The sequence below is a fragment of the Chiloscyllium punctatum genome, chromosome 4 (assembly GCF_047496795.1).
Source record: "Chiloscyllium punctatum isolate Juve2018m chromosome 4, sChiPun1.3, whole genome shotgun sequence".
In the NCBI taxonomy this organism is placed as follows: Eukaryota; Metazoa; Chordata; class Chondrichthyes; order Orectolobiformes; family Hemiscylliidae; genus Chiloscyllium; species Chiloscyllium punctatum.
The window spans coordinates 104,669,980-104,687,168 of record NC_092742.1 but is presented as its reverse complement, the minus strand read 5'-3'; the positions used below and the strand labels follow the sequence as shown (position 1 = coordinate 104,687,168).

The 17,189-nt window shown below is 45.0% G+C and overlaps 1 protein-coding gene across 4 annotated transcripts in view; it reads right to left on the bottom strand.

The window, feature by feature from the left end:
* The window catches only part of LOC140476609 (BRD4-interacting chromatin-remodeling complex-associated protein-like), a 110,646-nt gene extending 93,706 nt beyond the window's left edge, over nt 1-16,940 (bottom strand). For 2 of the 4 annotated variants that reach the window (XM_072569467.1, XM_072569465.1), the window contains exons 1-2: nt 16,461-16,940; nt 15,255-15,372 (exon numbers count right to left, since the gene is read on the bottom strand). The gene's annotated coding sequence lies outside the window, so the exon portion shown is untranslated. The remainder of the gene's footprint in view (nt 1-15,254; nt 15,373-16,460) is intronic. The other 2 variants (XM_072569466.1, XM_072569464.1) reach the window with 2 other exon arrangements.
* Between the last annotated feature and the right edge of the window lie 249 nt (nt 16,941-17,189).

The following is a 17,189-nucleotide window of genomic DNA, read 5'->3' as shown; positions in this document are numbered from 1 at the left end:
AACTGGTAACCTGCAACTGATCGTTCTCCCTGTGTCTTTGTGGGTTTCGATCGCATGCTCTGGTCTTCTCCCTTGGGCCAAAGATGTTCTAAATTGGGGCAAGGTCAATTTTGATGGAATTAGACAGGAGCTTGCAAGGATTGATTGGAGTAGTTTGTTTGCGGGCAAAGGGACCTCTGGCTTTTCAAAGTCTGAAAGCTAGTTTAAAATGGGTAAGTGCGAGGTGTTGCATTATGCAGTCAAATCAAGGTAGGAGTTTCATAGTAAATGATAGGGCCTTAAGGAGTGTAGTGGAACACAGGAACTTTACGTTAAGGTGCACGATTCTCTGAAAGTGGAGTCATAGATAGACAGGGCAGTGAAGAAGGCTTTTGGCACACTGGCATCAGTCAGGGCACTAACTATAGAAGTTGGGAAGTTATGTTGCAGTTGTACGTTGATGAGGCCGCACTTGGAGTACTGTGTTCAGATTTTTGGTCATCTTGCTTTTGGAAGGATGTTATTGAATTGGAAAGAGTGCAGAAAAAATTTAGAACATGGAGCATAGAAAATAGAAAAGTATAGCACAGAACTGGCCCACAACATTGTGCTGAGGAGTATTCCTAATCTAAAATAAAATAACCTCACCTACGCACCCCTCAATTCACTGCTATCCATGTGGATGTCCAGCAGTTGCTTAAATATCCCTAATGACTGTTTCCACCACCACCGCTGGCAATGCATTCCATGCATTCATAACCCTCTATGTAAACAACCTACCTCTGCGTCTCCTCTATACCTTCCTCCAAACACCTTAAAACTATGACCCCTCGTGCCAGTCAATTCTGCCCTGGGGGAAGGTCTCTGGCTATCGACTCTATCCATGCCTCACATTACCTTGTATACCTCGATCAGGTCACCTCTCTTCCTCCTTCTCTCCAGAGAGAAAAGTCAGAGCTCAGTTAACCTTTCTTCGTAAGACAAGCCTTCCAATCCAAGCAGCATCCTGGTAAACCTTCCTTGCACCCTCTCCAAAGTCTCCGTATCTTTCCTATAATAGGGCGACCAGAACTGGACACAATATTCCAAGTGTGGCCTCACCAGGGTTTTGTAGAGCTGCAGCAAAACCTCGTGGCTCTTAAACTTGATCCCACTGTTAATGAAAGCCAAAACACCATATACTTTCTTAACAACCCTATCCACTTGGCGAGATCTATGCACTTGAACACCAAGATCCCACTGTTTGTCCACATTGCCAAGAATCCCATCTTTAATCCTATATTCAGCATTCAAGTTTGATCTTCCAATATGCATCACTTTGCATTTACGCAGATTGAACTCCATCTGCCATTTCTCAGCCCAACTCTGCATCCTGTCTATGTCGCACTGCAGCCTGCAATACTATCAACGGTACCTCCAACCTTTGAGTCATTGGCAAATTTACTAACCCACCCCTCAACCTTCTCATCCAAGTCATTTATAAAAACTACAAAGAGCAGAGGCCCAAGAACAGAGTGCAGCGAGACACCACTCAACACTGACCTCCAGTCAGAATACATTCCATCTACAACCACTCTCTGCCTTCTGTCAGCTAACCAAATCTGAATCCAGATAGCCAAATCTCCCTGTATCCCATACCTCCTGACTTTATGAATGAGCCTATCATGGGGAACTTTATCAAATGCCTCGCTGAAGTCCATTTACACCACATCCCCTGCTCAACCTTTGTCAACATGTCTCATCACCTCCTCAAAGATCTCAATAAAATTTCTGAGGTATGACTTGTCCCTCACAAAGCCATGCTGACTGCCGCTACGCTGTTCCAAACAGTCATAAATCCTATCGCCCAGAATCCTTTCCAAAACCTTGCTGACCACAGACGTAAGACTGACTGGTCTGTAATTGCCAGGGATTTCCCTATTCCCCTTTTTGAAAAGAGGAACAACATTTGCATCCCTTCAATCCTCCGATACTACTCCCGTGGACAGTGAGGAAGGAAAGATCTTCCCCAGCAGCTTAGCAACCTCCTTTCTCGCTTCCCGGAGCAACCTAGGATAAATCTGGTCAGGCCTTGGGGACTTATCAATCTTAATGTTTGTTAAAATTTCCAGCACATCAACTTAATCAATCTTGATCTTTTCAAGCCTATTTCCCAGCTCCTCAAAGTTCTCATTCACAACAAGGTCCTTTTCCTTCATGAAAGTGGAAGCAAAAAATTCATTTAGGGCTTCCCCTATCTGCGCAGACTCCAAGCACAAGTTCCCTATGCTATCCCTGACTGGCCCTACTTCCTCCTTGATCATTCTCTTATTCTTTACATATGAGGCATAGGTTTAGGGTGAGAGGGGAAAGATATAAAAGAGGCAACCTTTTCACACAGAGGGTGATACATGTATAGAATGAGCTGCCAGAGGAAATGGTGGAGGCCGGTACAATTGCAACATTTAAGAGGCATTTGGATGGGTATATGAATAGGAAGAGTTTGGAGGGATATGGGCCGGGTGCTAGCAGGTGGGACTAGATTGGGTTGGGATATCTGGTCAGCATGAACGGGTTGGACTGAAGGGTTTGTTTGCATGCTGTACATCTCTATGACTCTGTGAGTAAAATACCATTGGGTTCTCCCTAATCCTTTCCACCAAGACTTTTTGTGCCTCTTCCTGGTTCTCCTCAGTCCATTTCTGAGTTCCTTTCCAGCAAGCCTGAAATCCTCCAAAGCTGTGCTAGACCCTTGCTTCCTCCACCTTACGTAAGCTGCCTTCTTCTTTTTTACGAGAAGCTCCTCAGTTCTCATCATCCAAGGCTTCTTAAAATTACCCCTTTTTAACCTGTCTCAGAGAAACAAATTTGTGCAACACTCGCAACAACTGCTCCTTAAATAGTCTCCACATGTCTGCTGTGCCCTTTCTGTGGAACAACTGCTCCCAGTCTGTACTTCTCAACTTCTGTCTGATAGCGTCATAAGTTCCTTTTCTCCAATTAAATATCTTCCCATGGTAACTGCTCCTTTCCCTCTCCACGTGCATACTAGGTGGGTTATTGATTGTAAATATGGGTTACGGTGATAAGGTGGGAGTGTGGGTCTTGGAGGGTTGGTGCAGACACGATGTGTCCAATGGCCTCTATTGGACCCTGAGGTTTCTGTGATTCTATAACCTGCATAGTTAGATCTGCAATGTCCTCGACAAGTCACCAATTAAACTTAAATTGACATCACCCTGTACTTACTTAACAATGACAGTTCCAGAGATACATTATGGACCAACAGACCTGAATAGGTTGATTAAAATATCCATAAAATCTTCAAAAATCAATCATCCAACTTAATACCACGGGAATCAACTAATCATATATTAAAAATGTACATCTATCACAATTATAAATTCTAAAATAATGCCCACTGATTCTCAAAAGAAAATTCCAAACCTCTAAATTCCCCTGAACAAACAGTAATTAAACTTGAAATTACCTGCCCGCTGTTTATTTCACAATTAGTAGCAGAATAATACATTTTGTGTTGCATTATGGTAGACATTAGTGAAATAACTTCACAGAGGCCAGTATCCCATTACCAAGTCACCCTTTGTTTACACATGCATAGTACCTGACACGAGTCCAGCTTCCTCAGAGCCAGCTCTCAGAGTTAGCAGAACTTCTGACATTCCTGTTTATTTTGTTTTCAGTTTTTTTCTTCGTTTTTTTCTATTACCCCACACTACCGCCTAACTGGTGTAGCGCTTATTTTTTCCCCAGCACGCATGTTGTGTGTGTGCAGGTGTGAGACACAGTGAAAGACACAAGGAGCACAAATCTTAATTCAGTTTCCACCCCCAGGAAGCAAAGAGACACCCGAGTGGCCAGTGACAAGCAGTGCCCTTCACATCGAAGGGTAATGCTGTGTGATCAAACAGTGAAGGGGAGGGCAGGGGTTAAATCAAAATAGAGTTGGAGAGGGAAATAATGCACTCCACTTCCTGCGGCGCCCAACTCTCTCTGAACAACTCCAGGGTGTTGGTGGACACCGTGTGCTCCTTCTCCAAAGACACCCAGGCTAAGAAAATCAAAAAGAGAGTGCAAACCCCCACACCCAATATGTACATGGTCCACGGACTCCACAGCGCCACAGAACAAGCAGCTGGGCTGGGATCCGTGAACCACCACAATCTGCGGTTGCAGGGGACCGCTGCATGCAGCACCCTCCACCCCAGATCCCCGAGAGAAAGGGGGAGGACCCCCGCGTAGAGAGCCCTCCACTGGGGACCTCCACCGCCCGGTGGCAAATGGGCACGCCAAGGCATGTCGGGGTGATGGATGAGGGAGAAGAGGTGGATGGTTTGCAGCAGCAGTCGATATGAGGCCCGCTTTTTTACGTCCTTAAAAGGGACAAAACTAAAATTCCGGAGGCGGCTCAGGTTGTGGGGCACAGGTTCCCAGGGAATTACGGAACCTTGGGGCCAATGTGAAATTCCATCCGGGCAAGGGTGAGCACGGACAGGATTCCACCGCACACCTGTATATCCTCCAACTGGTGCACTACGTCGGGTCCAATCACTGACATTTTAAGGCGTCAGATGGCGGTGGCCACGTACTGGACATCTCCCGCTGCCCTGCTCGCTATGTCCTGCAGCAGCGTCCAGCCCAGGCCCCCGGCACCCAGCACGTCCCCGACCCTGGTCGCTCTCACCACTACAGCCCTCCCCTCCGACAGCCACTCGAACCCGCGAGTACGGAGGTGCGGATTCCTGAGCAATGGCTCCCTGACGACAGCCGCTACTCCTGCAGGAGGGTAGGCACGATGCAATTCGACCATATTCCAGACAATGATCAGGTCCTGGTAAAAGACAGGCAGCATCCTGAGGGCGACCTCCAAACCGTCACGGTCGACGAACAGGAGCTGCATGTTGTAGTTGAGGTTATGCACCTGGCAGAAAAAAATGTCGCCAGGGCGCACCACCTAGGAGGAGGCTCAATGTAAGGGTATCGCTGCAAGGTCTGAAGGCGGAACGTCGCGGCCTGGGTGCGGATGCACACCAGCGACTGCCTGCCCTCCTCAATAGGGAGACTCAGAACCTGCGCAGCGACCCAGTGCATCTTTTTGTCCCAGAAGAAGTCGACCAACGTTCTCTGGATGTCAGCGACAAAACCAGGAGGAGGGACCAAAGGACCAGCTGGGAGATTCCTGTTTATTTTTCTTTTTTAGGGATGGACGATAAATACTGGCTTGGCCCGTGATGTCCATAAGTGATAGAAGGCAGAATTCTATTGCTAACTGTGAAAAAAAATTAAAATGCAACATCAAATGCACAGTTTTGTCGAAGAATTTAAATCTTCAGTTCTCAGTGAATAGTTGCCAAGTTGCTTTTTCATGAGACACTGACTCAGATGGTCGGGGAGACAGGGAGAGGTTAACTGTAACCTTGCTGTTCACAGCTCCTGATACTTTCCGTCTGTTTTACTCGAAGCAGCTGCTGATATTGGTTCATTCTTGTATTCCTGAGTCTGCTCCATTGTCCTTCCAGAGTGAATACCCTGCAGGCAGCCTTCCATCTCCCTATTGGTGATTCTATCAGTCATTTGTACGGTCAATTTTGGATTTGCTAGCTGCTGAGTAGTTGGCCACTTTCAGTCTTTAGAGCCTGGTGACCAGTATTCTGTTACCAAGTCACCCTTCATTTTACACTTAACACTGATCCAGCTCCCTCGGAGCCAGCTCTCAGAACATTCCTGTTTATATCTGACAGCCAGAGCTCCCTGATTGGACTAGATTAATAGCCCAATCAGGGAACTCATATTCTCTGAGGTCCAGCTGGCTGACTTCATTACAATCACTACATCCCTCCCCTTCTAAGTCTGTAGCCTCTCCTGGAGTGTTTTCGCACTGGGTCCGGTTCCTCCAACACAGCCCCAGAGACAGGTGGTATGCACCAGACCATAATCCATCTCTTGTGCCTGGAGCGTCTTGGAAGAAATTCTTCCCCTTCTTCAGGCAGTAAAGGCGTCAAGGCTGTGATATCTACCACGTCCACCTAGACTCCAACGTTTCTTCAATGCCAGATGGAGAAGGACAACCAATGAGCTCCAAAAACCTTTCCGGCTGTTCTGAGGGACTGGATATGTTTTGCTCCTCCCTGTTTGTGAGTTGCAGCTTTTGTGCTTGTTCAGGACCGCCTCAACTATCTGAACTTTGTATGCCATGGGACCTGACCTCATGTCAACCATACCTCTATCCCATGCAAGGCCATTTCTAGGTTTTGAGACAAAACTTTGTCCCCTGAATTAAACTGCCTTTCTCACTTAGAATAGTGTTATGTCCGACATTTGTATTCCTGATACCATTTCACCCTGTCCCCCATGTTCAGGAAAATCAGATTTAACCTCGTGCAGAGTCTATTCAACATGAGCAACTCTGCTGGTGCTATCTCTGTAGTTGCATGAGGGGTGGCCCAATAATCAAATGGGAACCAAAGTAGTTTCGTATCCAGTGAAGCTGTAGGCTGATTCTTTAAGCCTATTTTCAAAGTCTGGATGGTATGGAGCTGTCCTTATATACTGAATGCCATTTGATTAGATTCCCCACAGTATGGAAACAGGCCCTTCGGCCCAACAAGTCCACACCGACCCTCCGAAGAGTAACCCACCCAGACCATTCCCCTATCCTATATTTACCCCTGACAAATGCACCCAACACTACGGGCAATTTAGCATGGCTAATTCACCTGACCTGCACATCTTTGGATTGTTGAGGAAACCGGAGCACCCGGAGGAAACCCACGCAGACACGGAGAGAATGTGCAAGCTCCACACAGACAGTCGCCCGGAGCGGGAATCGAACCCAGGTCCCTGGTGCTGTGAGGCAGTAGTGCTAACCACTGAGCCACTGTGTCACCCATCAACTGACTATAGGAAATAATCAAATTCCCGAAAGTAAGTGATAACCCATTGTCTGTGACCAACATTTCCCAGAGCCCATATGTTGCAAAAGATGCTTACAGCTTTTTTATCATCCCAGCATTTGATGAAGAAACTTTATGCACATCCAACTACTTAGAATGGGCATCCACAATGACCAGGAACGTTGGGTCCATGAAAGGGCCAACATAATCGAAATATAACCGAATGAAGGGTTTACCTGGCCACTTCCACAAATATGAGGGAGCCGCTGGCAGTAATGTTTATCCTTATTGGCACTCTGGGCACTGCCCCACCAAAGGGGCTATGTCTACATCCAATCCTGGTCACCAGACATTACTTCGCGCAAGCATCTTCATTTTGGAAATCTCTGCATGCTCTGCTAGAATTCAGCCAGCATCTGGCGGAGATCTTTTCTTGGAACAATCACTTTTGCTCCCCTTAATACAATGCCAAAAAGTTTCAATTCTGGCCGTGATGATCCTTTTGTTTCATCCATCACCAGTTCTTTTAGTTTTGCCTGGACCAGATCTTTTTACATCCACAGTCTGACTGGAAGGATGTCCAGAAAGTTTAAAACCTGAACCCACTCTTTCAGTGGCATCATTATTGGTGCTGAATCTGCACAGTGGCTCAACACATCTGCATTTGCTGCTTGACCTCCTGGTATTCCAACAGAAAACTGTACACACTTAGAAATGAGAGCCCACTGCTGAATTCAACCTGAAGCTAAGGGAGGGCATGGCCTTGCTGTCTTTGAGTAGTCCTAGCAGAGGTTTGTGGTCTGTTACTATTACAAATTTATGTCTGTAAAGGTATTGATGGAACCTTCTCACACCAAAGATAACTGGCAACCTTTCCTACTCTATCTGGATATATTTGCACTCTGCATCAGCCAAAGGCCAAGAAGTTTACATTATTGGGCATTCCTCTCCATTGGACCGTCTGTGAGTCAACACTACCCTGATACTGTACAGAGAGGCATGACATGTCAGCATCAGAACTTGTTTGCGATCATATTGTGCCAACGCCTTTGATGGTGATTGCTGCTTCTTCACTTCCCTAAAGGCTACGTCTTGGTTATGAGACCATTTCAAAGGCTGACCCTTTTTCAATAGCAGAAGCAAGGAGACCAGGTTATGTACAAACTTTCCATAATAATTAACAAGCCAAGGAAAGATTTAACCTCCAGTTCAGATGTGGCAGCAGGGGGGGGACCTTTAATCACCCTCACTTTATCTTCCAATCAGTGTTGCCTGATCTTGTCAACTCTTTAGACCAAGTAGGTCTCTTGAGGTGGCTGGAACACACATTTTTCACCTTGTAAGACAATGCCCACTTTGGAGAAATGTTTAAGCACTATATACAAGTTTTCTAAATGTTCTTTACTGGTTTTCCCTGTTGCTCGTACACCATTTGGATAAAAAGTGATCTGGGCTAGACCTTATAAAATGTTCTCCATTGTCCACTAAAATAAATGGCACCGGCTAATGAAGCTCCAGATGACAGTCTCCTATATGGCACAAATCTTATGGGGTATTAATTGTAGTATACATATAGGAATCCTTATCTAAATGCAATTACAAATACACATGGCTCATGTCCAGCTTTGTGAAGGACAGCTCCCCTGCCAAATTTGTGTATAGGTCCTTTATGCGAGGGATCAGGTATTTATCCAGCTGTGAGAAGTGTTTACCATTTGTTTAAAATCCCCACAGAGGCAACTCACCCTGTTGGGTTTCACAATCGGTACCACTTGTACTGCCCACTCCTGCACTGGACTGGTTTGATGATTCCTTTGCTTTCCAGCCTCCTGATTTCTGCCTCTACTTTTGCACGCAAGGCAAATGGCACTGGGTGTGCCTTGCAGAATCATGGAATTGTTTCCTAGTCAACATGCAAGGTGGCCCTGGCTCCTTTGACAGTCCCTAGATCTTCACAGGTACTTAACTAGGACTTCACTTCGGTAGCCATTTTCTAATTGAAAAATGTTGAGCCAATCAAGATGAATCTTTCTCAACCAATTCCACCCCATCAGACTTGGGCCCAAGCCTTTTACTACATCAATCAGTGGTAACTGAACCAGCTGCTTCTCTTACATGACCGGTACCAAAGTTATTCCTTTAATTTGGAAATACTTCCCAGTATAGATTCTCAATCCAGCCGAGGTCTTAGACAAACTTAAAGGTTGGAGACCAGAGGGAATTTTGTTTAGGACTTGTACTGCATTCACTGAAACAGCCGTGATGGTATCAACTGCCATTAGTACCAGATGACCACTTAACCAGACACTTATTTTGATTGATTCTGATTTGGATGTTGCTAAGCAATTTAATTGTTTAAAGCCAATGTAGATGCGTTTTCCAGAGTGTGCACTCTCCTGAATACCAGCCTATGAGCTCTCTCTTACCCAATTCAGGCCTTGCAGGACTCTTTTGCTGTCTTACTAGCGGTGTTCCACAAGGATCTGTTTTGGGACCATTGTGGTTTGTCATTTTTATAAATGACCTGGAGGAGGGGCTTGAAGTCTGGATGAGCAAGTTTGCGGATGACACGAAAGTCGGTGGAGTTGTGGACAGCGAAGAAGGATGTGGCAGGTTACAGCGGGATATAGATAAGTTGCAGAGCTGGGTAGTAAGGTGGCAAATGGAATTCAATGTAGCTAAGTGTGAAGTCATTCACTTTGGTAGGAGTAACAAGAAGATGGATTACTGGGCTAATGGTAGACTACTTGGTAGTGTGGATGAGCAGAGGGATCTTGGTGTCCATGTACACAGATCTTTGAAAGTTGCCACCCAGGTAAATAGTGCTGTGAAGAAGGCATATGGTGTACTGGGCTTTATTGGTAGAGGAATTGAGTTCCGGAGTCCTGAGGTCATGTTGCAGTTGTATAAGACTCAGGTGCAGCCTCATCTGGAGTATTGTGTGCAGTTTTGGTCGCCATATTATGGAAAGGATGTGGAGGCATTGGAACGAGTGCAGAGGAGGTTTACCAGGATGTTGCCTGGTATGGTAGGAAGATCGTATGAGGAAAGGCTGAGGCACTTGAGGCTTTTCTCATTGGCGAAAAGAAGGTTTAGGGGAGATTTGATAGAGGTGTACAAGATGATTAGGGGTTTAGATAGGGTTGACAGTGAGAACCTTTTTCCGCTAATGAAGTCAGCTGTTACTAGGGGACACAGCTTTAAATTAAGGGGTGGTAGGTATAGGACAGATGTTAAGGGTAGATTTTTTACTCAGCAGGTTGTGAGTTCATGGAATGCCCTGCCAGTAGCAGTGGTGGACTCTCCCTCTTTATGGTCATTTAAGCGGGCATTGGACAAGCATATGGAGGTTATTGGGCTAGTGTAGGTTAGGTAGGCTTCGGTCGGCGCAATATCAAGGGCCGAAGGGCCGGTACTGCGCTGTATTTTTCTATGTTCTATGTTCTATTGAATTCGCGCACCGGCAGTAACTGGGCTTGCTGGCTCAGATCCTGAAGAAAATATTCACCATTTGTTGAAGTTTGGCTTTGTTGCGGGGTTTTGCTATGGCTGACCTAGAATCCCTCTGTTCAGGTTATGCCCAGAGTGAGGCTATGTAATTATCTTCATTCATGTGGCATCTCCCAAGCATAGTTGGCCTGGCATACCTTGTAAGTCATATGCTCAACTTGCCACATTTTCTAATGAGAAAGCCAGTTGTAATGCCTGTTTGAAGTCCAGTTGTTCTTCAGCTAGTAGGCTTTTGCATAATTACACCATTAATTCCACATACCAAATGATCTCTCGACATCTCATTAAGGGTTAAATCATAACCACACACCTCTGCCAGTTGTCTTAACCTTGTCAAAATGCCCGACATAGATTTCCCTGGTTCTCAAACTGCTAAGTAATACCAATAGCATCTTAGAATTAGATGAGACTTGGGGCCATAATATTCTTTAACTAAATTTGTCAACTCTTGAAAGGTTTTACTATCTGGCACCTCAGGAAATGTCAGGCTTCTAATACCTGAAATAGCTGCGAGCCCGCAAGCTGTCAGGAGAATTACTTGTTGCTTTTTATCTGCCCCAAAGTCAGTTGCCCAGAAAGATGATTATATCTTTCCATGGCAGGATCAAACAAGTCAAATTGCCTAAATAATGGCATGATGCCAGAAAAGCTTACCCCAACTGAAAGACAACCACTGTGAGTGAATTTCTTTAGGAGCATATTTTCCCCACTCTTGCTGCCACTGAAATAACTTCACAGAGGCTGGAATCCCATCACCAAGTCACCCTTTATTTACAAATGCATCGTACTTGACATTGGTCCAGCTTCCTCAGAGCCAGCTCTCAGAATGAATAGAACCTCTGACACTTACATTTATATCTTCAACCAGGGCTCCTTGATTGGACTAGATTAACAGCCCAATCAGGGAATTCATATTCTATGAGGTCCACCTGGCTAACCTCGTTACAGTGAGTACATAACATCCATACTCCATTCATCACAATTTTATTATATGTACAAAGCATTTGTCACCTTCTACCATAATAGCATCTGTCTTTAAAAAAAACAATATATCAGTGAATTTCCACAAAGGATTATGGGCAATCAGGCAATACACAGAACAAATCTAGAATCTTTCCTAAATGCCAAAAAATAAAAGTAGTCATATCGGGTTGATTTCATCTGACCTTCAGCTAGGAGTTTAGAAGCAAAGAAAATGTTTAATTTCCCTTCACCAATTGCAATTCTTTATTCAATTCATCAAGGATGTCCCTTGATTGCAGCCCCTAATTTAAGGAAAGGGTGGTCAGACTTCATGCTCCTGATCCCTCGTGGAAGTGTGCATGTATGCACATCAGATCCGAATCAGCTCAGGTTCCATTACAGTGAAACTGTACCTAGAGTATTGTACTCAGAGCTGGTCCCCTTGTCTAAGGAAAGCTTTATGTACCAACATACAACAGACATTCACCAGACTGATCCCTGGGATGGCAGGGCTCTACGAAATGTTGGGGCCATAGCTAGAGTATTGTGTACATTTCTGGAATCACATTATAGGAGGGATGTGATAACTCTGGGGAGAGTGCAGAGGAAATTTACCAGAATATTGCTTAGGCTGGAGAGTTTCAGTTATGAAAGAGAGATTGGACATACTGATGTTCTTTTCCTTAGAGCAGAGGACATTGAGATGTATAAAATTATGAGGGACACAGATGCAAAGAATAGGGGAGACAGGAAAAAACTTTCCCTTTAATGGAGGGATCAATGACCAATGACATTGATTTAAGGGGAAGAAGGTTTGGATGGGATGTGAAGAAAGACTTTTTCACCTGGAGGGTGGTGAGAATCTAGGACTCACTGCCTGTTAAGATGGTAGAGACAGAAACCCTCATAACAATTACAAAGTATTGTAATGTGCACTTGCAATGCCAATGCATACAAGGTTATGAGCCAAGTGATGGAAAGTGTGATTAGAAAAGTTAGGAGACTGTTTTTTACTGATGTGGATGTAATGGATCCTTAACTGTGATGTAGATCTCTATGATTCCATGAACATCCACTGGGGAGAGAGATTGGAGAAACTGGACATGAATTCTCTAGAGTTTGAAGAATAAGAAGTGATCTCTTTGAAACTTACAAAACTCTAATAAGGTACGACAGGGCAGAGGCTGAAAGGATGTTTTCCGCTCACCGAGGGTGTCTAAAACCAGGAGACATAGTCTGAGGTTTAGACTGAGAAGGAATTTTTCCACTCAGAAGGTGGTGGATCTTTGGAATTCTCTCCCCAGAGGGCAGTGGAGGTTCAGTCATTGAGGAGGTTCTAGACATAATCGGTATATTTCTACTTATCTACTTATTTATCTACTTATCTACTTATTTCTACTTATCGGTATATTTCTACTTATTAATGATATCAAGAGGCATGGAGATTGCAGGGGAAAGAGCAATAAGGCAGATGATCAGCCTTGATCTAGAATCTAAGTTCAGACTTGATGGGCTGAACAGCGTATTCCTGTTCCTATTTTTCTAAAATGTTCCTAAGGTTGTCTTTGGACCAACAGCTACCACAAAAACCAGCAAAAGAGTCGAATGTCTTGCAGATGGATTGAGAGGGAGGAGAATGTTAACAAAAGAAGTATTTTATTTTAATTGCAAACTCAATCAGCATATATAGTTTTCTAAATTGAGATAATTACTACTTTTATCAATTAATAAATTGATCCTCCAACTTAAAAGTTTTCATTTATCCTATCTCTGGACTGCTAGATTAACAAAGTCAAAAGTCATGCCATGAAGTACAGTCACCTCACCCCATCATTAAGGCAAGAGATTTCTCTGGAGGTCAGAGAATGTCATAGAGTCATACAACATGGAATCAGACCGTTCAGCCCAAGTGTGATATGAGAAAGAGGTTATGCAACGTGTGCAGAGCAAGCTCCCCACAAACTGAGCTAAATATTTTTAAAAAACAAATAAGTTCCAGTGCTGGAGATCAGAAACAAAAACAGAAATTGTTGGGAAAACCTTTTCCAACAATTTCTGCTTTTGAGCTAAATATTCAGATCACTTATTTTCTCTTCCCCCATCCAGAGATTTTGGTTGTTTGGATAGACATTCACGAGGACACTAGGGGGAACAACCTAACTGCCTCAGTTCCAAGTCTGACTAGTGACGCATCCCTTCATTAACCCTCTGCATTCTTGGACTTTACGATGTGTTAAGCCGCTGGAGTGGGGTATTCAATTCAAAGAGTTGCTACTGTCAGCCAGCCACATCTGTCCATGTGTTGGAAACATGGGTTCACCCTGGGTCAGCACATCAGGTGAGGTCAGGAGCAGGCTTGTTCCCTAAACTGGCAGTGACAGGAAACATTGGCTGGAGCAAAAGACTGAGTAAGGACTGAAAGCCAAATGTTCTACTTGACACCAGTCACTGCAGTGGTTGAGGGCCAGTGGTTGAATCTGTGAGGTATAAAATCTCAGTATTGTAATTAACTTTAGATTTAATTCAGAAATGTTTGACTGTTGTCATTTACAGTGTCATCTTACTACCTTACCCTTTTCGTGTGGTAATGCACCTTGAAGAGCTAGCAAATCTGAAAACAATGTGATACTGAGACACATTCCAAGAACATGAACTAGAATTAACCATGTGCCAGCTTAAATTACAGGAGGAGTTTTTAGGAGCATCTTACAGAAGGAGACAGAGAAGGGACAGTCACAAAAGAATTTCAAAGACTTGCAGAGTTTCCCAAAGTGAGGGTCAGATCTGAGCTCTGAGGAATCATTGGCTGCTGCATGTGGAGCTCCGATAAAATGATTAAGTTCAAACAGGCTCACCCCCAAACCCCTACACCTCACTCTGGGGTCACAACCACCTACAGACCTTGATATGCTGGTTCAGGATGCACTGATCCCCAGGACTGCCCAATGGTGGATGAGCTGAGATGTCAGAAGGTCAGGGCATCACTACATGTGGCAGATGGCACTGAACTCCACAACTCCACAACTCCACACTGGCAGCTTTGACTCAATTTCTCATTGAAGCCCATAAAACTCCTGAAATCCATATTCAGGAGTTTCAGGATCATTAAGCATATTTTATAGAGAAGGAAGCTCGCAAAGATAGTGAATCAAGTGTGATTGCACAGTACAATATGGAACAACGACAAAGACACCGTAGATCCCAGATCCATGATGCAGATGTGCATCTGACTTTGTGCAGAGTGTGATTTGTTTTGTAATAACACTGTACAGGCCGACCGCTGTATTCGCAGAATTGTTTTCCGCGGTTTCAGTTATCCGCGGTTTACCGCAGCCCGAACATATTCCAGATAACATTGCAGAACCATGTGCCTGCCTGTCGGGAAGGTAAATCTCGCATTTAAATGAATGGGTTCACTCCTATCTGTGGTTTCGGGTTTCCGCGCGGTAGGTCTTGAATCGTATCCCCCGCGGTTACGGGGACTACTGTATATTAGTTGTCCTAGACATGTGATCCTTTGCATGGAATAAATCTTCGGAGGTAGTGTCCCTATCCCTGGACAGAGAGGTCCGCGTTTAAATCCCACCTGCTCCAGGGGTATGTAATAACTTCTCTGAACACGTTGACTAGAAAAAAAAAGTTAAATTGAAAAAAAACATAAAACAAACGAGAGGGGTTTCACTATGTAAATCTAAGCAGTTGTAAAACTTCCACCCAATCAGACAGAGAATAGCGATGCGGTAAGATTTAAGACGAATCTGGCGGCCGTCGATTTCCAACTCCTCCTCATCCATGCAGCAGCCAAAGAGAGACCAGACTGGGAGAGTCTGACCTGATCCAGAGGCCAAGAGGGAGAGAGAAAATACACACACACATACACCAGAAAAACTCCGACCACTATGCACGTACCATGCTCAGCCAAAGCCAGCCTCTCGAGGCCAACACAAAAAGAAAGCAGTCCGGGCTACCGAATCCGTGTCGATCTCGTACAAGAGAAGCCCCTGAGAATACCGTGGCCTGGAGACATCTTGTTATGTTGTTCATTCGAGGAGCACAGAGAGAGAGAGAGTCATTTTTGTAAAAGGGGCAATTACATTTTGCCCACCCCCAGATATAATTCATAATCATTAATAAATACATTCCGAGTTTCAGCACTGTGGATGTAATAAAAATAGGGTGTGGTCTCGTTTATTTTTTTGACATAAATAGTAACATTGGCAGTGTTTCATTGCACCATTTTGTTTGCAAATATGGGCTCCGCTTTATTTACAACCAAAGCGTTGTCCTGCTTTCAGATCGTTTGCAGGGCCCATCTTTTCGCTTGTCTCTGCGCCAGCAGTAAGCAATACTGGTACATATATCCCCATGGCCGGAATGAAAGCGGCGGGGGGAGGGAAGCGGGGGAGAACGACAATGTTTTGCTTTATTTACAAATTGCTAGAGCTGTACAACTCTGCGGAATTGACAGTCAAGTTTACCGCATTGCTGGATGGAGTACTCGGGGGCGCCGTCAACGCTACAGCCAAGTCGCTGAGCTGCAGCCACTGTTGTGTTTACTTGCAGGTGGCATCACAGGGACTTTCTTTTGGCAGCGAACATTCTTGGAAAGCCCACCACTTCAGCTTGAGTAGAGGGGGAAAAAAAAGAGTGCGAATCTCAGCAAAATCGCCGCTTCCCAATAAAAGGCTGGAGAGGAGCCGTCCCTGTTTCCCACTCCAGGCTCTGAGGGGAGGTGACAAGGCACAAAGGACTGCTTCAGGGCTGCAGGCACTGGCCTTTGTTGTCAGCCTCTGGTTTGTTTTCTCCCCATGCTCAGAGTCTGCAGTCTCAGCACTGACTGGCACCTTGTGAGAGCTGACACTGCTCCCATAATGAACTCCAAATGTCAGAGAGGCGGGGGTGGGGAGAAAATACAATCCAACAACTGCTCCCTAGGAGAGGGCAGTCTGCTGGCTATGTATCAGGGGTGATGGTTTGTGTTTATGTGTGGGGGGTGGGGGCGGGTAGGCAGTCCTAACATTTTAAATATATGTTGCACTATCGTCACTGGAAGAGGGAGAGAGATACATTATGCGCACAAAAACATTGTAGCTCTTTATATAAAAAAAGACTCACCGCCAATGTGGTTTGTCTTGTCAACGGGGTTTCTTCGCCATCACTTCAGGGGCTGGGGTGGGGTGTGTAGAGTTAAAATGCCAGGAGAGGTTGAGTACTTGACGTCCTGAACTGCAGCCTCCCCACACAGGCAGCGCTGGAGGGAGAGCTCTGTGAATACTCCCAAGGATTTCAAAGACTGGGGGAAGCGGTCTCTTGAGCTTCTGTTTCTGACATGCTTCGCTGTAGCAAAAGAGAACGCGGGCGCCCAGAGCAAAGACATGTATATTCAACTGAGACACCTCGGGATGGTCCCGGAGAAGTTTTAACACTAGATCTCACGGGGTGGTATTCAATCTACCAAAGGGATCTACCAGAAGATAGATCTACGGCATGTGGTCTCTCTTTCAAGGAGATTGTTTCAGGAAACCCCCGCATATCAGTAGGGGATCAGGGGTCGGGGGATGTTGGTATTAGCTCAGGGCCATAGTTCCACACAGACTATTGGCTCCGCCAAAGCTGATTGGCAGGCGTTTGGACTTATTAACTGAAGAAGTCATAGCATCGAAGACAATCTGACTTACTCTCTCGAGGAGCAGGGAGGCAAGAGGGACTGTGTCAGTAAGAATTAGAGGTCCAGAGAGACTGTGACTCATGGGGAAAGGTTGGACAGTCTGGGCTTGTTTCCTACGGACTTAGAAGAGTGAAGGAATGATGTTATTAAAGTGTATAAGATCCTGAAGTGACAAG